At 53.5% G+C, this 23,128-nt stretch overlaps 1 long non-coding RNA gene across 7 annotated transcripts in view; it reads right to left on the bottom strand.

Moving 5' to 3' along the window:
• The window catches only part of LOC105235728, a 199,166-nt gene that overhangs the window by 150,125 nt on the left and 25,913 nt on the right, over window positions 1-23,128 (bottom strand). For 6 of the 7 annotated variants that reach the window (XR_004627921.1, XR_004627924.1, XR_002141873.2 and 3 more), the window contains one exon: window positions 10,139-10,500. This is a non-coding gene — a long non-coding RNA (uncharacterized LOC105235728). Of the gene's footprint in view, window positions 1-10,138; window positions 10,501-10,613; window positions 10,638-23,128 lie in introns of those variants that run through there. The other variant, XR_004627923.1, reaches the window with a different exon arrangement.

Raw genomic sequence — 23,128 nt, 5'->3', positions numbered from 1 at the left:
AATCTCTGGCTGGGAAGACCCCACATCCACCATCCCTAGAGGGGTAACTAAGAAAACAGGGTCCTTTAAAATGCTGAGGACGTCATAGAAAAATATAAAGATTTCACATTTCTCTTTCTGCAGCCCGGGCTTACTGACCCAAATCTGGTCATTTGAGCCTCCACAAGTCCATCCACAGTGCGGTCTGGACTGTCTGTAGTAGGACTTTTCCTGCCCACCAGCCCTGCCTGCCCCACCCCCCTTCTTCCTGATGGCCACCAGGCCCATGTCCACCCAGCAAACCAATAGCGCTGGGGTGTACTTCCTGTCATCACCACCACCACCCCAAAGCGGGGTGACTTCTGGAGTCCCTTCAGGAGAAACGGAATTGTAAATATAGCAGGCTAGTGCCCGCTCCATCAGGTGCGAAGATCCAGCCTCCCGTAGGGCCCCCTCCATCCATCTGGGACCAGAGTCCTGGCATCTCACATGATAGGTTGTGACGTTTCTGGGGTAGGGAGCAGGCAGCCTGGGGAATGTGGTCAGGAGTCCCAGGGAAGCTTGGAATCCCAGCTTCAGCCTCACTAGCTGGGTGCCCGAACCCATCTGAGCCTCTGTTTTCACACCAGTGAGGTGAGAGTCACACAGCCTTTACCTCTTGGGGTTGCTGGAAGGTTGATTTAAATCTTGGCACATAAAAGCCATTCAATAAAGGGTAACTAATAAACGAGCGCCGCGCCACCAATGCCTACACATCCACACCCCCTAGGACCCTACGCCCAAGACCTTACCACCGCACAAAACGGATGGGAATAAGACTCAAACCTTAGACCATGGAAGCATCAGGAGAACCCTCACTTCTCCGGGCAGCAAAACGGTTTCCCCTTTTACCTGCTGATGCCCCTCTCATCCCAACACCTGGGAACCAAGACATCAGAAGTGTCCCTGAGCCCTGTCTCACCCGGTCATCACACCAAAGGGGTACAGCCTGCCCCACCCAAACCTGAATTCCCCTTTTACCTCTGTTGCTATCTAAACATTATATATCCTCAGGGAGATGCGAAATGGTCAGTGCTTTCTGAACCCAAAATGCAATGTCAACTGGGAACCTCAAAGCCATCAGGAGGAGTTTATTTTGGTGTAAGCAGAGAGCTGATGAAACCCCCGGGAAGGGCTTCACTCAGCCTGCAGGCAGCAGCCAGCCAGTGTCCTCCTGTCCTGCTCTGGCTCTCAAGGGTTTTTGCAAGAACTCCGTAACACAAGGTCCATCCACGAAGGCAGGGCCGTGGCACTGCTGCTTCTATGTCCTGATTCTGGCCCTGCCCTCCGTGCCAACCTCGTTTCCTTCCAGAATTCACTCCATTGAACAAGTAGTGAGTTGGTGCTGATACCAGGCACTGCCGACCCGACACAGGGCTGCAGCGGCGAGCAACACTTGAAGAGCTCCCCGGCTCACAGCGAGACGCCCTGGCAAGCAGAGGGTCCCAACTAGATGCAGCAAGGCTACCCCTGACAAGGCAGAAAGTGTGCGTCCCCGGGCAGCATGTCCCTGGGGACACTCACACATGCACCTGGAGATGTGTGCAAGGAAGCTGCCCCCAGCACCGTTCACAGTAGCAAAAACCTGGAAAGGACCCAAAATCCAGCAGGAGCAGCATGAAGGAACAAACAGCAGCAGCATCCACACAGAACAGAGTGAAAAGAGCAAACTCCAGTCTCCCCGTAGCTACACGATGCCACCGGTGTCTGTAAATACCTGAACCGGGGCTAGAAAAGGTCTCCAAATAGATCTGTAAGAAAAGAGTGAGCCGTGACCGACTGCAGCCCACGTTCAGGAGAGTGGCACTTCTGAGAAGGGAAGGAACCGGGACGGGAGAAGAGAGTCCACAGGCTTCCACTGTATCTCTAACTTGTTCACATTTCTTCAGAAGCAATGAGCCAAAGCACACACGCCACCTCATTTAAGCCCGCTTAATCCTGGGGTAGGAAGGGGGGGAGTCTGTTAAAAGACCCTCTGCGGCTTCTTGTTTTGTGTCTCAGCTCTGGACGTCATGCAAAGAAACCACCCCCAAACTGAGCAGATGCTAGACCTGGCAAGTCAGTCCGAAGGATGCGGGAAGCAGGAGAGCAGAGCGGGCAGCGCTCACAGGGTGCCCCGTATTGCAGCACGGTTTCCGAGGGACGCAGGGCTGCCCGCATCCCTCACTCACCTCTCGTGCTACCTGGCCTTAACCCTGAGGAACGTGCTTGAACCCAGCCCCGGTGCCACCTCAGACTCCACTGCCAAGACATCAGGCTCCGCCATCGCACTGTCCAACAACAGCCACGCCGGCCAGCTCTCAGGCACTTTCCCGGAGGTGACTCTTGGTCCTTTCAGCAAGCACATGAGGGACAGGAGGCATGGACCACCACCTCATCGAAAGATAAGGAGCCGGAGCCTCAGAGAACTCCCTGGAACCGCCTGGGCTACTCGACAGCTGGAAAAAAGGCACCTAACTCGCAAGCCTGACTTAAGTTCGGTGTTTACTATACGTCAGGGTCAGAGGCCTGAACCTGCCTTCAGCTCAGGTCATGATCCCAGAGTCCTGAGACGCAGAACTCGCCAGACTTCCCATCTCAGGTCATGTAATGTTCACAAGAACCAGCTCCAAGTAGGAGGAAACTAAGGTCCAGAAAGACCAAGTGTCCCACCCAAGGTCACACAGCCAGGAAGCCCCAGGACATACGCCATCCCTGACTTCCTAACGTTCCCCAACAGCCTCCCTAGAGCATTTCTCCATCAGGAAAGTTCTTTTTACTATGAGCATCATCAGATCCTCTGAAAATGCGACACAGTTTCCGGGCCCCTGGGTGAGCAGAAAGCTGGGAGCTTGTCCTGGCTAATGTTTGTTTGTTTATGTCTCCTGCTAAACCCTGTCCCTACTTCTGAGTGACTCAGAGAGCTCACCAGAGCAGCTGCTCTGGTTGGGGCCAGATAAGCCTCCATGGGGGAGGGAAGGGTCAGGGCAGTTCCTGGTAATCAGGTAGAGCCCACCCCCTCTCCCCAGAACCCCCACCCCCTGGGGAGTCCTAGATGGCAGCAGATAGGGCGGACAGATAGATGAGAGGGAAAGACCCCCTCCCCCAGCCACTGTCCTGCAAAACCAGCTATCAGCACAGCCAGCAATTTGGTCAGACAAAGAAAGGAGACAAAACCTCACCAGCCCCCACCAGCAGAGGAAATAACCCACTTCCCAGAGAGCAGCCAGCGGGGACTGGAGCAGCGGCTCACAGCCAAAGCCACGCAGCACCTGGTAGGTCGGCCACGGCCACCCTGAGCCCCAGGGCTGCAGACACAGACCGTGCTCACCACAGCTGCCCAGACGAGCCCCAGCCAATGGGGCCCATCAACGACAGCAATTTCCCTGCCCGGCTCTGGGCTCCAAAGCCTTTCCCCTGAAGTTTCCATTAGCCGGAAATGGAGAATGCATCTGGAAACTGTATCAGTCAACAAGAGCCTGCCCTCTTTATCCTATCCCACTCGTCCTAACTGAATACACTTCTTAGGTCCTAAAGTCAGAATAATGGGAAAAGGTTTCTTTTTTTTTTTTTTTAAAGGCACCCGACTCAGGGTGCCTAGGTGGCTCAGGCGGTTAAGCATCTGCCTTCAGCTCAGGTCATGATCCCAGGGTCCTGAGATCGAGTCCTGCATCAGGCTCCTTGCTGGGCAGGGAGCCTGCTTCTCCCCCTGCCTGCCGTTCCCCCTGTTTGTGCTATCTCCCTTCATCAAATAAATAAAATCTTTTTAAAAAATAAATAAAATAAAATAAAATAAATTAATAAAGGCACTTGGGTCTTCTTCCAAATTTCTCACACAGCCTCTTAGTCCCCCCCACCGTTATAGCCGAGAATGATCCCCCCAACTTTTTCAAATATGCTCTCCTCCCATCATGCATGGCCTGCTTTGCCCACCCTGGTAGCTCCCAATGCCCTTCTCAGGTTAACTAGGCACCAGAGAGAAGAGACTCAAAGTCACCCACCTGGCCCAGACCCCCAGGGGCCAAGGCCAAGTCCTGCCCCACTGCGTGAGAGCTGTTTTATGCAGTTGCTGTAATCCTTTGATTGCCTTCAAACTCGCTCAAGGATAACAGGGGGTTGGAGAAAGGGTGGGAGGTCAAGCAGAGACCCTTCTGGAATCCGCTCCCTTCATTAACTTCGGAATTCCTCAGGCCAGTGTTTTCTCAACCCTTCTTACCCTGAACACTCACCCAGGAGAAGGGGGCTGAAATCCCCACATCCACAGGCTCCAGCTTGAAAAGCCAGGACTCGGTTTTCCGAGTCCTGGGATAAGGGAGAGGTGAGGCCAGCAGCCAGAAGGCCCTCACGGGGAGGAACGAACATTTAGAGAGTAAATACTAGCTGATCACAATAAGGTAAGAAGTAGAGATTCAGCAGTCTCATGGTCCCCACTCTGCAGATAAAGAAAGTGAGGTTCAGAGAGCTTCAGGAACTAGAGCAAGGTCACACAGCTATGGAACGGCAAAGCTTCAAAACCCGGTTGTGTTTTGCTCTAAAGACCACATTCTTCCAGTAATTGCAGGTATCACTCTAAGAGGGCAAGGATCTCATCTGACACTCCCACTCCCACCGAGAGGTGGGATGCTGAGTAGTGGAGCCGAGGCAGGCCAAGGCAGGCTGCTGAAATTAGCATTAAGGCCTGTGTGTAATTCAGGAACTGGGCACTGCATCTGACACCGAAAACACTCTAAGCTGACCTCCCTGCACCACTGCTGAGATGACCCCTTGCTAATGGAGTAACCCCTGCCAAAATACATGTGCCCTGAGATTCCATTATGAATCAACAGCAGAGGCCGAGACACAGTACGGCCTCGATAAATGTTTGCCGAAGACATGGTAAAAGAACTAGCAATGTCAAGGTCTTCTGTATTTTCCATATAATCCCAATGAAAGCACTGTCCGTACACCGTTTAACAAGCTTCATATAAAGACCACATCTTGGGGCGTCTGGCTGGCTCAGTCGGTACAGCACAAAGCTCTGGATCTCCAGGTTCTCAGTCCAACACGCTGGGTGTAGAGAGTACTTAAAAATAAAATCTTAAAAAAAAAAAAAAAGACTATATCTTGTAACAAATTTTTCTCAGTGTTTACAATCCAGAAGTTGTTCTTTTTCAATGACAAACAGGTTTCCCTCATTTAGACCAAGGGGCAAACTACAGCCTATGGGCCTACGGCCAGTTCTTATAAATAAAGTTTTATTGGCACACAGCCATGCCTGTTCATTTAACTACTGGCTATGCCTGCTTTCTGGACACAAAGGCAGAACTGACTAGTGGTGACAGAACTGTGTGTCCTACAAAGCCAAAAATATTTACTACCTAGGCCTACACAGAAAAGTCTGCCAACCCCTGACGTACATAGACAGATACAACCCACCCAGCGTGTCGTGCTAACGAGGAAGTCAGAGCAAAATTTAATGTTAAATTTTACTAACTCATTCATCTTCGATGCTCCTTATTTCTATATGCCTACAGGTTTTGATCTTCCAACTCCATTTCTGCATTTTATTTAAAAATAGCTGGTATTCCCTGAGAGCTTATTACGTGTCAGGTACTGAATTAAGCCCTCCAGTATGTTCCCTTATGTAATTCTCACAATGAACCCATGGGGTAGGTAATATTATCCCCTATTTACCGAGCAGGAACGAGTGAAAAAAATGAGTGAATGAGTCACCAATTGACTTCACAGGAGGAATATTTACTATTTCATAATTCAACGTCAGACAGTAATAGAGGAGGTGATTGGAAAACTTTGGGTGCTCAATAAATATAATGAGTTGCCCGTGCCTCAATCGGGGGCCACCTTCAATTTGAGCAGAATAATGGGATTATAAACAGCTATCGTTCTGAGATTCTTTTTGTTTTCCATCTAGCTTCGGACTGAGCTGTGTAGTCCCTTCGTCGTGCACCTTCTGGATTTAGGGACGAACACGGTGAACTGTGGCACACACACGTTCTGACACGAAGCAGAGTGCAGACGCGCTCAGGTCAGGGGCAGAGAGGCACCGACTCCGGGGATGTGGCCAGAGCCATGCGGCCGAAGGAGCACAACTACAGAGAGGACTGCACTCCAGATTTTGCCCTCTTCAAGAGGACTGTCTGTGTTTACTTGCTGCTACCTCAATATTTTTGCAAAATTTGCATTTTTTTAACTCAAATATGTAAGCCCTATGCCGTGATAACTGCAAAATACCAGGTCTCCTGTGTCGATTGTGATCTTTTTCTAATTTAAGAGAAGGTAAATATAAAACAATTATTTTTTTTTTAAGTCAGCCTGCCCCTCAATAACCTCAAAGCATCTTGCACACCTCTCCACACACTCTGAGAACCACTGGCCAGCAGGTGAAGGCAGGTTGAAGGCTGACAGACTGGAGCGCACGGACCAGCTTCTCTCTCTCTCCAGAGGTAAGTGATGAGTTGGGAAGCTTCCTGGATCTCTCTGAGCCTCAGTTTCTTCATATAGAAAAGGGGCACCACACCCACGTCGCCGGATTGGAAGGTTAACCAGGCACATTTCCAGGCATTAATAAACACCAGCCATGAAGCAATCTCATGGCTGTTCATTGAGAAGCCTGGGCTCCAGACTCAGCCTGGAGAATGAGCCAAAGTCCCTCCCTCAGCTGGGCCTGTGCAGACTCCACGGGACCCGGGCACCCATGTCGGGGAACAAATCCAGGGCAATAAGGCATCTCTACGAACACTGGCTTGGGGTATCTGTGTCAGTGGGAGGGCAGCACTGCACCCCCAGCCCCGGGATGTGCTGTCAATCACCACAGGGGCCCAGCAAAAATAAGCAAATACATAAATAGAGGGTCAGGCCCGCTCTAGCAGCAGTCTGGGTAACAGAGCTCAAAGAGCACTGGGCTCCTCCCAGCAGCTAAAGATGGACTTGTGAGATAAGGAGAGGAGGCCAAGCTCATGTGCTCTACGCAGAAATGCAAACTGCCCACGCAGCCCCAAAGGGGGACCTGGTGGGGCCGCCGCGGACGCAGGAAATAGCACCAGCGGCACCAGTGGCACCACCAGGCCCAGCACCAGGACAGGCACCAGCACCACTGCCCACCAGCTACCTGCTAAGTACAGGGGCCCCGTGGCTAGTATGCCCAGCAACAACCCGGTCTACACCTGGCATCCCAGAGCCAAGTGTTGGCGTGCTGTTTCACCTGCAAGTGTCCAGACTTAGTAAACGGTTTCCCTACCAGTAACGGGTATGAAGGCCCAGAGAAGAGAGGTAACCTGCCCGAGATCACACCGTGCTCCCGGCAGGGAAGCCCGGTGGCTTTGGCTTCCTAGAAAACGGTTCAGTTCCTGCCCTGTGCTCGGGGGAGACCTATTCTGCCTTTCTGTGCTCCAGTTATGTCGAGAGGAAAACATCAGACCAACCGTTTACCCAGGTCTGTTCTGGGCTTGGAATGGAACATACCGGTATCTGCCACACACCCTGCACGGAGTGGCTTAAGAAATGGTGCTCATGGGGCGCCTGGGTGGCACAGCGGTTGAGCGTCTGCCTTCGGCTCAGGGTGTGATCCCGACGTTCTGGGATTGAGCCCCACATCAGGCTCCTCCACTATGAGCCTGCTTCTTCCTCTCCCACTCCCCCTGCTTGTGTTCCCTCTTCTCACTCTGTCTCTATCTCTGTCAAATAAATAAATAAAATCTTTGGGGGAAAAAAAAAAAAGAAATGGTGCTTATTTCTCCGTCCACGTCCACGGGGCACAACCCTGCAGGTGTGGGGCAAGGACTCGGCAGCCAGCGAGGAGGGCCCAGCGGGGTCTCACTCCTCCCCAACACCATTCTGCGTCTTCTGAAGCAGAGCCCACCCTAGTCCCCTGGGAGACGCAGGAGATAACCCAGACCACCACCATGGGCTTGTTCTGGGGAGCAACTGATAAAAAGAGAAGCGGGGCTCTGGGTCATGTGATAAGTGGGGGCTCAGCAGCCACAGTGGGAGGGTAGGGATGAAGAGCAAGAAGAGGTGCAAGAGGCCTGGGGGCAGTGCTGCACCTTGGTCCTCCCAACTCACTCTTCTAGCTGAGGCTCTCAGGCCCCCAGGACCGTCCTGCTCACCAGTGCAAGCCCAGCCACGCCTCCCCATCCTCACGGTGCTCCCGGAACCCCAACAGCCCCCTCCTCGGACAATCCCCCCACCCCGCCCTGCTTGGCCGTGGGACGGTGAGCATCGCACCCATCACAGGGGGCACCCAAGGGCACAGGAGGGGCTGAACCGCAATCCCAGCCCCACCTCGTCCTGCCTCCTCCACAAAGGAGGGAGTTCTTACTGAAAGTCTGTCTCTCCTGGAGGACAAAGAGGGCACCCGGTTCTGCGGAGCCCAAGAGCACTCCTCAGCAGGCAGTGTTGCACACAAACACACACGCATGGGCACACACACGCACACACCCTCTTAAAGACCTCGAAGGAGAAGTCTTTACCCTGCAGCCAAATGGGCATGATTCAGCATAAAACACCGGGCAGCTCCTGGGTTCCTCCTCAGTGTTCTCTTGGATAAGGAACCTCGGGCGAATTACGTGGCCCCACGAAACCTCCCAGTTCTCGGCTGTACAATGGACACACCACTGCCCCCCAGCAGGACTGCTGGCTGATGAAGTTATACAGATGTTCAAAAAGAGAGCGTTTTCCTTCTGTCTGTCCTTTTCAGGAACACCGAAATAAAACCACTGAGAGTCACTCTGCGATCTGATCAAGTGAGATACGATATATGCCTACAGGGCAAGACGAACTGTTTCCTGACCTCAGAGGGACGGCTCTCCAGGGTGGGGGAGAAAGACACGAGATCAAGCCACACATCACAACACACCTGGGCGCTCTGATTGAGAACAGTGGGGAGTGACCAGAGGGACATTATTTCCACTAGGAGATCAGGGAAAGCCTCGCTGAGAAGTGCCACTGGCCATGAGTGGAACCAGGAACTCGATCAGAATCAAACCCCAGGCCCCACCTCACTGTGGTCTTGGCACCCACGTGCCAGCTGGTCCCAGGTGACCTGCACTGGGACACTGGAGGTTTAAGCTGCCATTTTCCCATGGGGAGCCCAACGCTAAGGCAACACCCCTCCGAGCCACCAACGTCATAGCTGCCAAGTAAGGACCAGGGCGGTGGGGGTCAGGGGGGCCAGTCCTTCTGCTTGCCAAATGCAGAAACGCCATTGGCCTTTGTGGCCAGGTTCAAGTATGGCTGCTCCCTCCCTCATGCAGACACAAGGCTCCTTTCCCCTGCCTGCTACTGCCTTGCCACTCGGCTTTCCCATGGGCTCCAGGGACTGTGATCTTTGATCGGCTGTCCACGCCAACCAGCAGTACCCAGTGTGAAGTCCAGCACGGCCCGCCTGGCTTCTGGTTCCAGGCCCACACAATACCCACCCTCCCCAGAAGCCTTCCCCCGACCCACAGTGACCCTACCATGTGCGGAGGGTCTGCTGTGTGCCAAGCACGAGCATCTAGGTTGTGGCCCTAGACATCAACCCTGCCAAGGATGATGACACATCACCTCTACTGAAGACAGAAAGGGAAAGGCGTCCAGCAGTCACTCGGCCTGAGTCACACAGCAGGTACGGATCAGAGATCCCAACCCAGGCCTTCTGGCTCCACGGGCAGCCTGAGAAAGCTCAACAATGTGTTTCTCGCTCTAAGCACAGACCCATGCATACTTTCCCTATTTACTCTCAATGTCTTAATACATTCACAATCACGCCTTGATGCCCTTTCTGCGGCAGGAGACACTATGCTCTGTCTTCAAACCCACTCCACGATGAAGAGGCCCCAGCCTTCAAGGCACTTGCAGTCCGGTGCCCGGAGACTGGCCCACGAGCCAGGCAGTCAGGGAAGGTGGATGGGCATGATGACGCACGTCAGCCCAGGGAACCGGGCTGGCTCCTGGGAAGCTCCTTTCAATTTCCATCTGTCTCCCCCAGGCACCCAGCCCCCGAGCAGACACACGGAGGGAGGTCAGTAGATGCCATCTCCCCTGGAGAACCGGAGCTGACACCGTGACTTCTCTCCCCCCAGCCAGGCCAGCGTCACCAAAAGCCCAGGTGAGCCAACAGAACACGCAGGAGCAGTGTGCACGAGGAGGAGACGGGCCTTACATTTCACAGGGCACCCTCGGTGAGGCTGGCAGCCACCCAACCAATCACTCATGCGGAGATAAAGGCAGAGAACTCAGCCGTCACAGGAAGCCGCGGTCCTCCGTCCCCCACGGGCGTCCAGGCTGCAGGGATCCGCCAGGTACGCAGCCAGGGCCTTCCTTAAAACTGCCGTTAGCATCCAAACGTGTGCCGCGTGCACATGACTGCAGAGAACGCTTCCTCCACCGTCATTCCCCAGGCTGCTGAGTATCACTGTAAATCCATAAGGTTCCGGAAATCCTTGAACGCAGCTCCAGGCAACTGACCAGGCACAGCCATCATAAGGGGCAACTTTTTCATTCCTCTCTGTCAAAAGGTCAGGCCTGGGGATGGGAAGAAGAAAAATCAATCTCGTTACAATCATGGACCCGGAACAGCAGTTGTGTTATTCTTCCTTCCTTATATTTGACCCTAATATACCTAGAGGGGAACTCACTAAAAATAATGCCCGGTGGCTCTGATACCCAAACAGAGGTGAGGCAGGAAATCAGGGGGTCTTCAGGGGAGTGTCACTTCACACAGGCACCAAAGACCTCTCAGATCCAGAACTTCCTACTGCTTGGGGCTCCCCACAACTACCCTGAGATATATGTCCATTATAAAGATGAGGAGAAAAGGATCAAGAAGGGTAGGCGGCTAGCTTAGGGAGTCAGTAGTTAAGCCAGGCCTGGCACACAGCCCTGAGCTCTTCTGCAGGGCTGAGAGGTCCTGGCAGTGAGCTGAGGGGTTTGGGGTCAGCTGGCAGGAAGTAGTTCTTTGTTTTGTTTCTTTTTAAAGACAACCACAAAGCTCTGGCATCACTCCAGGCCTCGTCCTGCACCGTGAGCGTCTTCGGGGCAGGGCCTGGGGCCTTCTCCTGCTTGTATTCATGTATGCAGCAGTCAGCGAGCACCTGCTAGGTACCCAGGGCTGTTCTAGCAATGCAGGGACACTTCTGCCTCCCCAGCACAGCGTACTTAATTATTCTCAAGATAACTGAAGAAACACATGGGTGCGTGATGCAGAGGGCCTGAGGCTCAACAGTTACCACCCACCCAAAGATAAGAACAACTGCCCAGTATGGACGGCCTATCGCTCACCCTGCTGAAAGCTCTGGCCCACCACCTGATACAATCCCCCAACCACCCTGGGACTCCTGCCTCTATTTCCCAGATAAGGAAACACAGGCACAGACGGCTGCCTCGCTCCAAACCGGTAAGAGTGGAGCCTGAATCCGGGGCCGGTGTGTCTCCCAATTCTGTGGGGCGAGTGACGATGCCTACCCAGAGTGACTGTAGCTAAAACTTACTACCAGGCATTTCGTGGGCATAACAATCCTCATTGAATCCTGTAACAACCTTATAGGTTATAGACTATTCTTACCCAATTTGAGGGATGAGACACCAGCGGCCCAGAAAGGTTAAGCAAATTGCCCAAGGTCACACAGCTGGAAAACATCACACATCAGAGATTTGAAGTCAGGCAACCTGGCTCCAAAGCCCATGAGCTTGACCATTGCAGCAACGGCCATCAAGAGCCCCTGTGCTGTTCCTGCAGTAACTTCAAATCCTTAGTGGCACAGAGCAACACAGATTCATTATCTTACAATTGTGGAGGTCAGAAGTCTAACAGGGGCCTCATCAAGGTAAAATCAAGGGGGTTGGCAGAGCTGTTTCTTCTCAGAGAAATCCGCTTCCTTGCCTTTCCTACCTTCCAGTGGTGGCTCCTTGATACCTCCGCTTATGGCTCCCTGCCTCCATCTTCAAATACAGCAACACGGCATCTCTCTGACCCTGCTTCTGCTGGTATACCTCCTTCTCTGACTCTTCAGCCTCCATCCTCCACTTTCAAGGACCCCTGTGATTACACTGGGCCCACACAGATGACCCAAGATAACCCTCCATCTCATGGTCCTGAGCTTCAATCTTATCTACAACACCCCCTCTTGACATTATGTAAGGCAACATATTCACAGGGTCCCGGGGACCAGGGCATGGACATCTCTTGGGGGGCCATTGTTTGTAGCAACCGCGCCAACATCCGTCCTCTGTTTAATGCATTCTTCAGTGGCCAGGGAGTCGCAGGGTGAGCTCCCTTTGTCCCATTTAAACCCACCTGACATAGCTTTTAGACCCCAGAGAAAGGTGGGTTCAAAAGGAAGTTTAAGAACCTAACTATCAGCCCCTAAGAGAGAAATATAGGGTAGTGGTTAAAATATCAACGTTTGCAAACGAAGAAATTCACTTGGGGAAAATGGTTTTAACCCTTAGTTTTCTCATCGGTAAAATGGGGGTGAATCACACCTACCTACTTCTTAGACCTAGGAGAATGGCAGGAAGTAATCACCATGAAGTGTCTGTGGCTGGGCATATATTAAGAGCTCAATTAGCCACTGTTTCATGCTGCAAAGGGATGAGGCCTCTGAGAGTCAAGTACAGCCTGTCCCGGGGTTCCTCACCAGCACTGGGAGCCGCGGTCCGGGGCAGCAGCCAGGAGCGGCAGGGCACCAGAATGTCAGCCCAGAGTCCTGCTGGCCAAGAGGGGCTGCTTCCAGCAGGAGGGGGCAGTGACTTGCGGAACCAGCCCCAGTCACTGGCAGGGGGAAAGGAGGAGGGACACGGTCTGTTAAATATTGGCCAAGGCCCACGGGCAACGCTGGAGCCACGTCTGTTCTGTTGGGGTCTGGTACATTAAAGCTCTGTCACCTGGGGAAGAATTATTACACGGTCTGCTGGGTATCATTGCGGTAAAGCAGTGGGACCCCCCTGCCCCACGAGAAGGTGGCCCCACCACGGGCTTCCCCCGCAGGAATTCGGGGTGCTACCCTGCATAGCCTGTCCTGGCATTCCGCAGTAACACTTCCCTCTCGGGGAGCATTTTCACTTCCTCTGCTACGTGATTCCTTCCTAGGCTTTTCCTAACAGACTGGCCAAAATAAAAAAAGACAGTCAATACCCAGGACTGGCTTCTTAGGTGGCACTGGACTTGTCACACAAGCTGGGGACAGACGACGGGAAGAAACACCAGCGACCACGTTGGGAAACTGGCATCAGCCACTAAAACTGAATAGATACACACCGAGTTCCGCGCCTATGTGTAAGCGCACAGAAAAGTGTACCTGTTCACCGAAAGGTAGGTCTTGGGATGCTCGTGGCAGCACTGTTCACAACAACCCAACCCCGCAAACTAGGCAAATGCCCATCAGCAGTAGAAGGGCCTTTAAAAACACAGGCAGGGGCGCCTGGGTAGCTCAGTCAGTTGAGCGTCCGACTCTTGGTTTTGGCTCAGGTCGTGATCTCGGGTCCTGGGACTAAGCCTCGTGTCGAGCTCCCCGCTCAGCAGGGAGTCTTCTCGTCTCCCTCTCCTCTCTGCTCGCTCTCTCTCAAATGAATAAATAATTCTTTGTTTAAAAGACTTTATTGAGGCGCCTGGGTGGCACAGCGGTTAAGCGTCTGCCTTCAGCTCAGGGCATGATCCCGGCGTTGAGGGATCAAGCCCCACATCAGGCTCCTCCGCTGTGAGCCTGCTTCTTCCTCTCCCACTCCCCCTGCTTGTGTTCCCTCTCTCGCTGGCTGTCTCTATCTCTGTCAAATAAATAAAATAAAATCATTTAAAAAAATAAAATAAAATAAATAAATAAAAGACTTTATTGATTGATTTGAGAGAGAGAACAAGAGAGAAAGAGAGAGAGGGAGCACGAACAGGTGGAGGGTCGAAGAAGCAGGCTCCACGCTGCACAGGGAGCCTGACACCGGGCTCGATCCCAGGACACTGAGGTCATGACCTGACCGAAGGCAGACGCCTAACTCACTGAGCCACCCAGGTGCCCCAATAAAAAAAATCTTTTTAAAAAAATAAAAAGTAAACACATAAGCAGGTTAAACAAATCTGTGCTGTGAGAAGGCAAGACATGGCGATCCTGAGTGAGGTGGAAGGGACAGCTGGGGACCAGAAGGTGTCAGGTGCGGCTCCTGATACGCTCGTGACCTTCCATTCACACAGGTGCTGGCTACACATCCATGTGCCATCTGTGAACACTTACCAAGCTGCCCACATACTTAGGATATACGGATTTTCTAGTGCATGTCCCACCCTCAATGAAAAGTTAGCTGACGTTTTTTTCATCTGTCCTGTGAACGTACGCTGCTGGCATGCTGCAGACTCGGGAGCAACCCTCGAGGCCTGGGAATCGGCACCTGCCAGCTTTCCCTTCCCCTCCGTACTTTCACAGCCCACTGCCTTCCAGCTGACCCTGTCCCCAGAGGGCAGAGAGGGGAACAGTCTGTAAATAAACGTGTTCTGGCCTGGTGGCGCGGAATCCCGCTTGGAATTGCCCTACAGGAAAATACAGTCCCCGGCCCCATTCTCTAGGCTGAGTCTCTCTCTCCTCTGCCTCCCGGGCTGCCTGGCCCGAACAGGTCATTTCCTTCTTGACCCTCCCTAGTTCCACCAGCTGGCCCCCTGCAGTGGGCATTTTGAAGAAAAACAGAAACAGGCCACCACTATTTCCTACCCAACACCTGAGACAGCACGTTTGTACACCAGCAACCCTTAAATACGGGATGCACGGAGGGATGCTCTGGTAACCGGAAGATTCCAGGTGTCCTAGGTTGGCCCAGAGCAGTGAATGGGGTCCAGGGCACGGACTGCACAAAGCAGGGTCCGCTAGCCTCTGGCACCCGCCCGTGAGAGCAGCACGGTCTGCAGTGGAAGCCAGAGGGAGAATCTCCCAGGTGTGCCTGGCTATGTACTGTCCCCTCTCTGCTGCTCAGTGTCCTGGACTCCGTGGGTGTGGGCACGCATGAGCGTGCGTGTGGTCCCTCTCTCTCTCTCTCTCCTCCCCCTGCTCTTGCAAGAGCCATCAGTCCTATTGTCCATCTCACTGCGAGCGAGCATGCATCAGCAGACGGTGACCACAGCACCCGTGGACACCAGCTGCGGGGCACCACATGGGCCATCAGGGAGGACAGAGCAGTGAGGGTCCGGCGGGCCAGCTCTCACACTCTGAGTGTGCCCCCCCGCCCCCGCTCTCTCAGGTTTGGGAGGCAGGATTTCGTCCACGCTGATGGCACAGAAGACGTGTCTACTCCATCTTTTCCTGATGAGGGGAGAGGCAGCAGTTCCTCTGGCCGGATTCACACGATTTCTCTGGGACACCCCGAGAGCTGGGCCTGCCTCACCTGGGAAGAACATCAAAGCGATCTGCTCCCAGAGAAAGCGGCAGCTGTCCTCCCGCGGACAGGCTCTATTTTTGCTTCATTTCAGTTTCTCCCCAACGTGTGCTGGGAAGACACGGATCAGCTGCTTTGGAATTCCCGAGCCTTCCAGCACACGCTCCCCCTTGCACTCACCCTATTCATCAATCAGGGGACGGGGGTGGGGATGAGGTGGGGCTTGTGGGTAAAATAACCCGGATGTGAACTGCGATGCCGTGGTCAGTTACTGGCTGTGGGCACACGCCTTAACCTCTTTGCACGTGTTTCCTTCCCTAGTTAATAAAAATAAGGACTGGAAATGCACGTCCTCTGGTTCACACGTGGATGAGAGACGGTCTGTCCTCAGCGGGCTCACAACTCCCATGGGCAGCAGCTTCCATTCCCACCAGTACCGCTGCCATTCCCACCAGTCCGGCGTGAGCAATGCAAAGGGAGCCCGGTCCCGTTCACTTATGTGAGTAAGAGTTTGACGATCCTCTGCTCCGGGCCAGACGCCGTGGGCTTACCAAGGAGGGGCAAGGGAGCCCACACGGCAAGAGCCCTTCTATGGCCATGTACCCTCACCTGCACTGCGGAAGGCAGCCCTGCTCACAGCGTGGACGGACACCGGTTGGAGCCCGTCTTTAGAAAAACCAGCGTTTGGGGGCAGCCAGGCTCTAGAAGTCCTGGCACAGCCCCTGGGAGGGCAACACTTGCTCAGTAAGTATTGGCTGGAATAATGCTGAGAGCTGGAAATCATGTCCATCGAGAAAGACAGGATCCGTGTCCTCAGGGAGCATCCAGGCTGTACCAAGAGATCCAGGGAAGTGGACATGCAAACAATGCATGTTCAAAATTGAGCACACTGGGCGATGTCCAGGCTGTGACGGTGGTGTGGCGGGAGCCAGGGCGGGGGAGGAGAGGCTGGACCATACTGACTGTGAGAGGCCACCACACGTCAGAGCCTGAGAAACCCTGGAAAAAATCTGGTTTGATTCTCTCACTGAGCAGCTGAGAAGTAAGGTCCCAAAGAGGCAAAAGGATTTGTCCAGGGTCACCTAGCTAGGACCTGTGGGATGCATAATGAAAAGCAAATCTCAAGTGAGAAAGTGAGTGGGACACACAGCGTCTGGGAGAGGAGAGGCTCCTTAACTTGGTAGGTGCAGGGTGCCGTCAGCAGAAGGCAGCATGACCAGAGCAAACTTAGCAGGGCAGGTAAGAACCACATCTCTTGAGTGCTTGTTCAAGAGCCCTAGCCACAGTTAAGTCACACCAGCTCAACAACGCTGTGACGTATGAACCCACTTTCAAATGAGGACGAGTGTCAGAGATCAGGCTGAGATATGAGCCCACGCACTCTGCTTCCAGAGCCTTTTTGTTTAACCACTAGGCTGTCCTGTTGCAGAAGGGTTATGTAGTGGGAAAGACTAGGGGTGACAGGATAAGAAGCTTCCAGAAGACAGAGATGGGGAGCAGGAATTAGATGCTGGAAAGGTCAACAAACAGAGACTCCCCCAGGCATCAACAACACCCTCAATGAACAGAGACTCCCATGGCCAGCATCTGACCAGAAAGACCCCAAGCAGGTGACCTGTCAGTAGATGCCAGTTCTTGCTCTTTTTCCGGCAGGAAGGGCCTCGAATTGCCCATGACACACACCTCCCCAGGTGGCTCCTCTTCAGAGTGGTCAAGTGTCCAGCTGTGGCCTGGAGCCACGAAACCATCCCCACCAGCCTCAGGGCTGCCATGCCAGGAATGGGGAGGCAGTCTCCCCCAAAATCACCTGACCCCTGACCTCTCCCCTCCTGCAGATGAGAGGACACACACTCCAGGAGAAACCTGTGAGTGGCGCCAGGAGGACATGGCATTTCTCACAAACTGTCCTATAGACCCACGAGGACGGAGGCCCCGAACAGGTTCAGGGATATGAACTGTCCTAATCACAGGTCCCCGGGTTCCCTCACAATGACCTTCTGTGTCCTTAGCTAAAACAGACCAGAGAGGAGTAACAGCAGCAAGTTTAAAAGAAAGAGAGGCAGGGGCGCCTGGGTGGCACAGCGGTTAAGCGTCTGCCTTCGGCTCAGGGCGTGATCCCGGCGTTATGGGATCGAGCCCCACATCAGGCTCTTCCAGTATGAGCCTGCTTCTTCCTCTCCCACTCCCCCTGCTTGTGTTCCCTCTCTCGCTGGCTGTTTCTATCTCGTTGAATATATAAATAAAATCTTTAAAAAAAAAAAAAAGAAATATTTAAAAAAAAAAAAGAGAGGCAGACAGAGGGCAGGGAAGGGGAGGCTAAGCCAAGTGACAAACAGCGCTCTACAGACAGACGCAACGCTTACCGTGCACCTGTGACACTTGGAGCTCCGCTTCCTGAACCCCCATCCATATCTGCCAAATGGGTCCTGCCTGCCTCACAGAGTCAGGGGTTGGGGGGTCAGAGTCGGCCTGTGTGAAGCCCTTTCACATAGTAGGTCCTCAATGCAAGAAAGCTTCCACCTACTCAGCTCCCCTCCTCCTCCCTCTACAGCTTGAAGGTGATTCAGAGACTGAAATGGCCTGAGAAAAATCATGAGCACTTTCCTTCTACAAATGACAAATCTTTAAGGTTTGGGAGTATTTTTTTTTTTTTACTTCCTTTTGTTTGCCTTTGCCCACAAAATCCCTCCTGGAAAGGTCAGCAAAGACCCAAATGTCCATCAGATCCCCATGAACAAAGGGGGCAAAGTACCCTGGAATAGAGCCACCAAACAATGACTCAAGGAGGCATTTCTTCACAGAACAGCAGCACCTGCACTCGGAGTACAAATGTCCTGAGGCGGCCATGTTTTCCAAGAACGTAATTCTGAAGGAGACTCAAGTTCTCACGTTCCAAGGCCCTGCCTGCAAAGAGCTTCACATCTCATTAAAGAAACGGGTCGATGAGAAACCATCCATTGAAGGACTATACCAACAAATGGTAGTCCACATGCCCTGGAACCTCAGGGACCTCCACACGGGACTGCCACTGTTTCCATGACGATCACATGGGCCCTGAGAGGTATGTCAGTTGGGAAGAAGGAAAAAGATGCTCAGGGTAGGAGCAAGGGCTAATGTTCAAAATAAGGAAGAAATGAGAAACAGCATTTACTAATCACCAATCACAGAAGAGATCCCTTGTAATGCCCCCATTTAATCCCCATTAACGATCACAATCCAAGGGAGAGGTCTCCTATCCCAAAATGACAGAAACAGCAGCATTGGGGAGAGCAGGCCCCTTGCCCAATGTCACATAGCTAGCAAGGGGCAGAACGGAACCCAACGCCATGGGCTGCACACGTCCATCGGGTCCACCCCTGCCCCAAGCCCCTGCCTCCCTTTAGCATCTGGATCCCATTCTGGGGCCATACGCTCGATTCCTCAACACAGAGCTTCCCACCAGGCGACCGTGCTGTCCCTGCCCTTTCCCACACCCCACAACTCACACATCCCATAATCACCACCTTTGTTCCAACTCCTCTTTAAAACCTGGATTAGCTGGGCTTCCGGGGAGGTCACGCTGTGACTCTGGAATGCACTTCTGACTTTCACGGAAACCGGTCTTACTTCAAGCCACACAGGCACATGTCACCAAGTAAACCGGGGCCATCTACCTTGCCCCCAGGACGCAGATGAAACCCCAAGTGGAGGGAGTGGGGCAGGAGGAAGAGACCACAGAACGGGAGTCCAACAGCCTGGGAGCGAAGCACCGGGATTCCACGCTGCGGGGCTGTCCCTTATGCGTGCCAGGCAGGAAAGGAGCTGTGTCCGTCTGCCCATCTGCCCACCTGCCAGCGAGCACCATGGGGAAGCCTGACGGCTCCCACTGTCGTCCCTTCCGCCCCCCCACTCAGAAGGTGCACCCCACCATGTCCCATCTCACCAGCATTAGGGGTGAGGAGCTGCAGTGTGTCCGGGCAACACGCCCACTATCTAGGGAAAGACAGCAGAAGGAGGGAGGGAGGGGAGAAAAGGGAACAAATGCAATCAATAAGCAGCAGAAATGAAAATTCACCCAAAAACGTGTCAGAATAGTGGTCCAGAAAAGAAGCCTGACAGGGAACTTAAGTGTCCAGAACTCCGTGGGGCCTGGGTGGCATTCCAGCATTCATGGTGCTGTGTGTGTGTGTGTGTGTGAATCACTCATACCTACTGAGTGCCTTGAGGGCAGCAGGCGCACAAAAGGCTTCTCCGCGCCATGGGCCGCACACCTGAGTGACCCTCAGTCACCTGGGGGCTCATTCCACAGACCACCGAGGTCCGCGCACAGCAAGGCTGGTCAGTAGGCCTGGGCTGGGTCGGCTTCACAGGTCTCCCAGGTGGTAGGGACGCAGGGGTGCTGCAGAACTCCCCGGAGAACGCCCGCTCCAGGAGTGAGCCCGCAGCCTGAGAAGAGTGTGGGCACCTGCTGCTGGTGGGAGGCGGGGGCCGGGGCCTGCCCTCACTGGCACCCTCGGTGCCAACCCGTGCAGGGCTGCCGACACCCAGGGTCTCGCGCTGTCCCCACCCACCCTTGGAAGTCGTCCTGGGCTGTATCTGGCGGACGAGCAGCTAGGGCCCACCAGGGTGACTTCTACGAGGTCACCGAACCAGGACCAGCAGAATCTGGAACTTCCTTTTGTCTCAGAGAAGAAGAAAACAGAAAAGGAATACATGCACTCTAAATTCTGAGAATATACAGAGGTTTAGAGGACAGGAAGGAAGGAGAGGAGACAAGAAAAGGAACAGAGTCCTAAGTGCTCGTTACTTGCCACACGTGGCCACATCTCTTAGGATCCTTCAGACGGGCTCCAGGGAGCATGCAGCCTCAGTGGACAGGCTGGCTGCCACCAACATCACACCAGAGGAGGAACAGATTCGGGTGCCAGAGGAGGGGACCACAAGTGACTTCCCACGGTCACATGGCCAACTGACCAAAGACGTGACAGGAACCCGGTCCCCTGACCTCCCGGTCGCCACAAGGCACTCGGCAGGCTCGGCACAGCTCAGGGCTCCTGCTCCCTCTCCTGCAAGCGCACAGGCACCCGGAGGGGCCCAGCCAAAGAGATGACGCACGGGGAGAGCAACGCAGGGCCTGGGTACTCCCCGGGAGCAGAGGACCTTCCTTTCGGGAGGAACAGTCTCACAGGACACGTCTAATCACGTCACTCCCGTCTCGGACCTCATCCCTAGTCAGGCCCGAGGTGAGGCCCACAGCTACTGGTATGGAGCGCCCTGTAGGTCAGAGGAAGCATGCCCCTCGATGGCTCAGTGCCCCTACCGCTAGGCACCAGTCCCATCCCGGCATACGGGTGACAGAATCACACCACCAACAACACAGAGGTAATCACACCAACTGGGACGAAGGCCCCACAGTCCGAGCTCTTAAGCTTTCAGCCTCAGCTACAGCCACCTCTGCACTCTGGCCACACTGGACATGCCACCTGCTGACCCTCCTCCAGGCCTCTACTCTCGCTGTCCCTCCCATCTTGGTGAACTTCTACTCATCCTGCAAAGCCCTTTCCCTCCTCTGTGCAGCCTTCCCAATTTTCTCATCATCCCTCTGTGCCTCACCTCTGAGCCCACTGCTGCCCCTCCCCCAGGGCTCCCACAGCACAGTGACACACACCATATGGATTTTAAGTTCCAAACCTGTCATCTCCTCCGGCCCGATGGCTCTGCCTAGTAACCCAATAATCAGCCTTGGGACGTTCTACAAGCATCAGGCCTTACTCTCTCCGTATCCCTGGCCCCACACCGAACTCCCAACACTTGTATGTAGCCCCAAGCTTCCTCCGTTACAGTGTGCCAGGGAGCAGCCTGAGGACAGCGACTCTGTCATCCTTCAAGTCTGTATCTCCCAGAACCTAACACAGCAAGTGCATGGCGGCAGGCAGATGCTCAACGAATGTTCACACTGGATTATTCACTGGCCACAATGATGGAGACTGTTTCTAAAGGAGGGAGGGCAAAAAGATTCCAAAAGAAAAGTGGACAATGCCGAACCACCGATTCCCAGAGGGAGTGGAGCAGAGAGATGCCTGGAAGATTCCAGAAGGGAAATAGCCCCTTTGGAAACCCAGGCTCCGTTTGCATTCTGCCTCCAATATTCACAGTGTACCGCAGGAGGCTTATTTAGCATTTCGATGGGCTGCCTTCCTCCTCAGAAATTAACAACTGTCCTTACTTCACAGGACTGCTGGGGCGATAAAATGAGATAATCCATGCAAAGTGCACAGCGGTCCCTCACACACAGAAAGCACTCAATAAATATTAGCTAATATTACTACCCACCCCCACCCACTCACCCCCGGCAGCTCAATACGTGAACATTAACCACCGTCATTTCTTAGCAGCCAAGAATGCAGCAGAATTATAAACATATTCCCTATGCTTCCAGAAATTGAAAGGGGTCTCCTTTCTATTCATTTTCCAAATTAGTCAAGGATGAGAAAGTGTCACCCTTCAGTTAGTTCAGTGAGCCAAGCACACTCAGGTCGTGCAGATAAATAAGTGGAAGGGGAAACACGGTATGTGTCATGGGCATTTGAGAGTCTGCAAGGAGGAACATGTATTCCGTCTGAACTTGCCTGCCTTTCTCCAGAACCCTTGGGAGGACACACCCAAGGCCAGAGGCAGGCCTAGGTCTTGGGACACCGCAGACACTCCTGGCTGGATGCCTGCAGCTCCATGTCCTTGCCTAACCTGGGCAGGAGAGACAGAGCTAGCCAAACCCAGCAAGCGAAGAGAGCAAGAGCTGGGGCGGAGACAGGAGCTCGGTCGTGCAGCCAGCAACAGAACGGAGAATGCACGGGGCTTTTCTAGGCACTCTGCTCTCCCGCATCTGGATTCCTAGAAGATCAGAAGCAAAGGGGTGGAAATGGGGACAAAGAATATAACGGAACTCACATCCGACCTGGATGTGATAGCCCTGGACGTAATTTTGCCGAACATCTCCGCAAACTCTCCTGATGGCACTCAGGGGTGGCAGGACTTTTCCCTCATGTGAAACCTTTAGAAACTGGAAGAGTCAAGCGAGGATTCCAAGCCAGGGTTTTCTGACTTCTTCCATTAACACTCACCGCCAAAGGACAGTGATGACATTCTATGAAAAGGTCACTTCCTACCTTTAAATTCTGGTAATGGTTGAGGTTATTTTTCAATAAGCATATATTTTTAATAAAATCAGGAAAAAATACAGATGTTTTGCTTGGTCTTGCTTTTGAATCACCACCTGGCACTAGAATTTGTGGCTGTTCTCCGGGTGCCAGAACAGCTCCTGGCTGTAGGTCCAAAAGCACTGCAGAGCTATATCCTAAACTTTTCTTTGCATGAAAGATATCCTGCCCACACTGAGGGACAGTCCCACACTGCACCCGAATCTAACCGACTCCTGCCTAGAGAGAGATAAAGGTTGGGGACCCTGGGCACCAGGAGTCCCGCACATCTGGCTGCAAACACCCACCCACGGTGTGAAGCAGCAGGCAGCTTGGGCACCGCTCACTGGAATCTACCTGCCCCCCCCGCCCCTCCCCCCCCCAACTCGAGCCAGGGCTGGGAGGGGACAAACGCACAGGGACAAGGGAGCATGCACATTCTTCCCCAGCTCTGGGAAAGGGTCATGGAGCCAAAATAACCTCTCTGATGCTCAATTTCCTAAGCTGTGAAACAGGGTTATTGTGCAGATGGCAAGGCTAAAATTCAATGCTTCCTCAAAACTCTTCCCCCCCCATGATCTGCATGAGCAAACACCAGAGGTGGTGTGACACTGGGGGTGGGTGGG

This window comes from Ailuropoda melanoleuca, chromosome 9 (genome assembly GCF_002007445.2).
Source record: "Ailuropoda melanoleuca isolate Jingjing chromosome 9, ASM200744v2, whole genome shotgun sequence".
Classification (NCBI taxonomy): Eukaryota; Metazoa; Chordata; class Mammalia; order Carnivora; family Ursidae; genus Ailuropoda; species Ailuropoda melanoleuca.
This window is presented reverse-complemented; position numbering and strand designations above follow the sequence as displayed.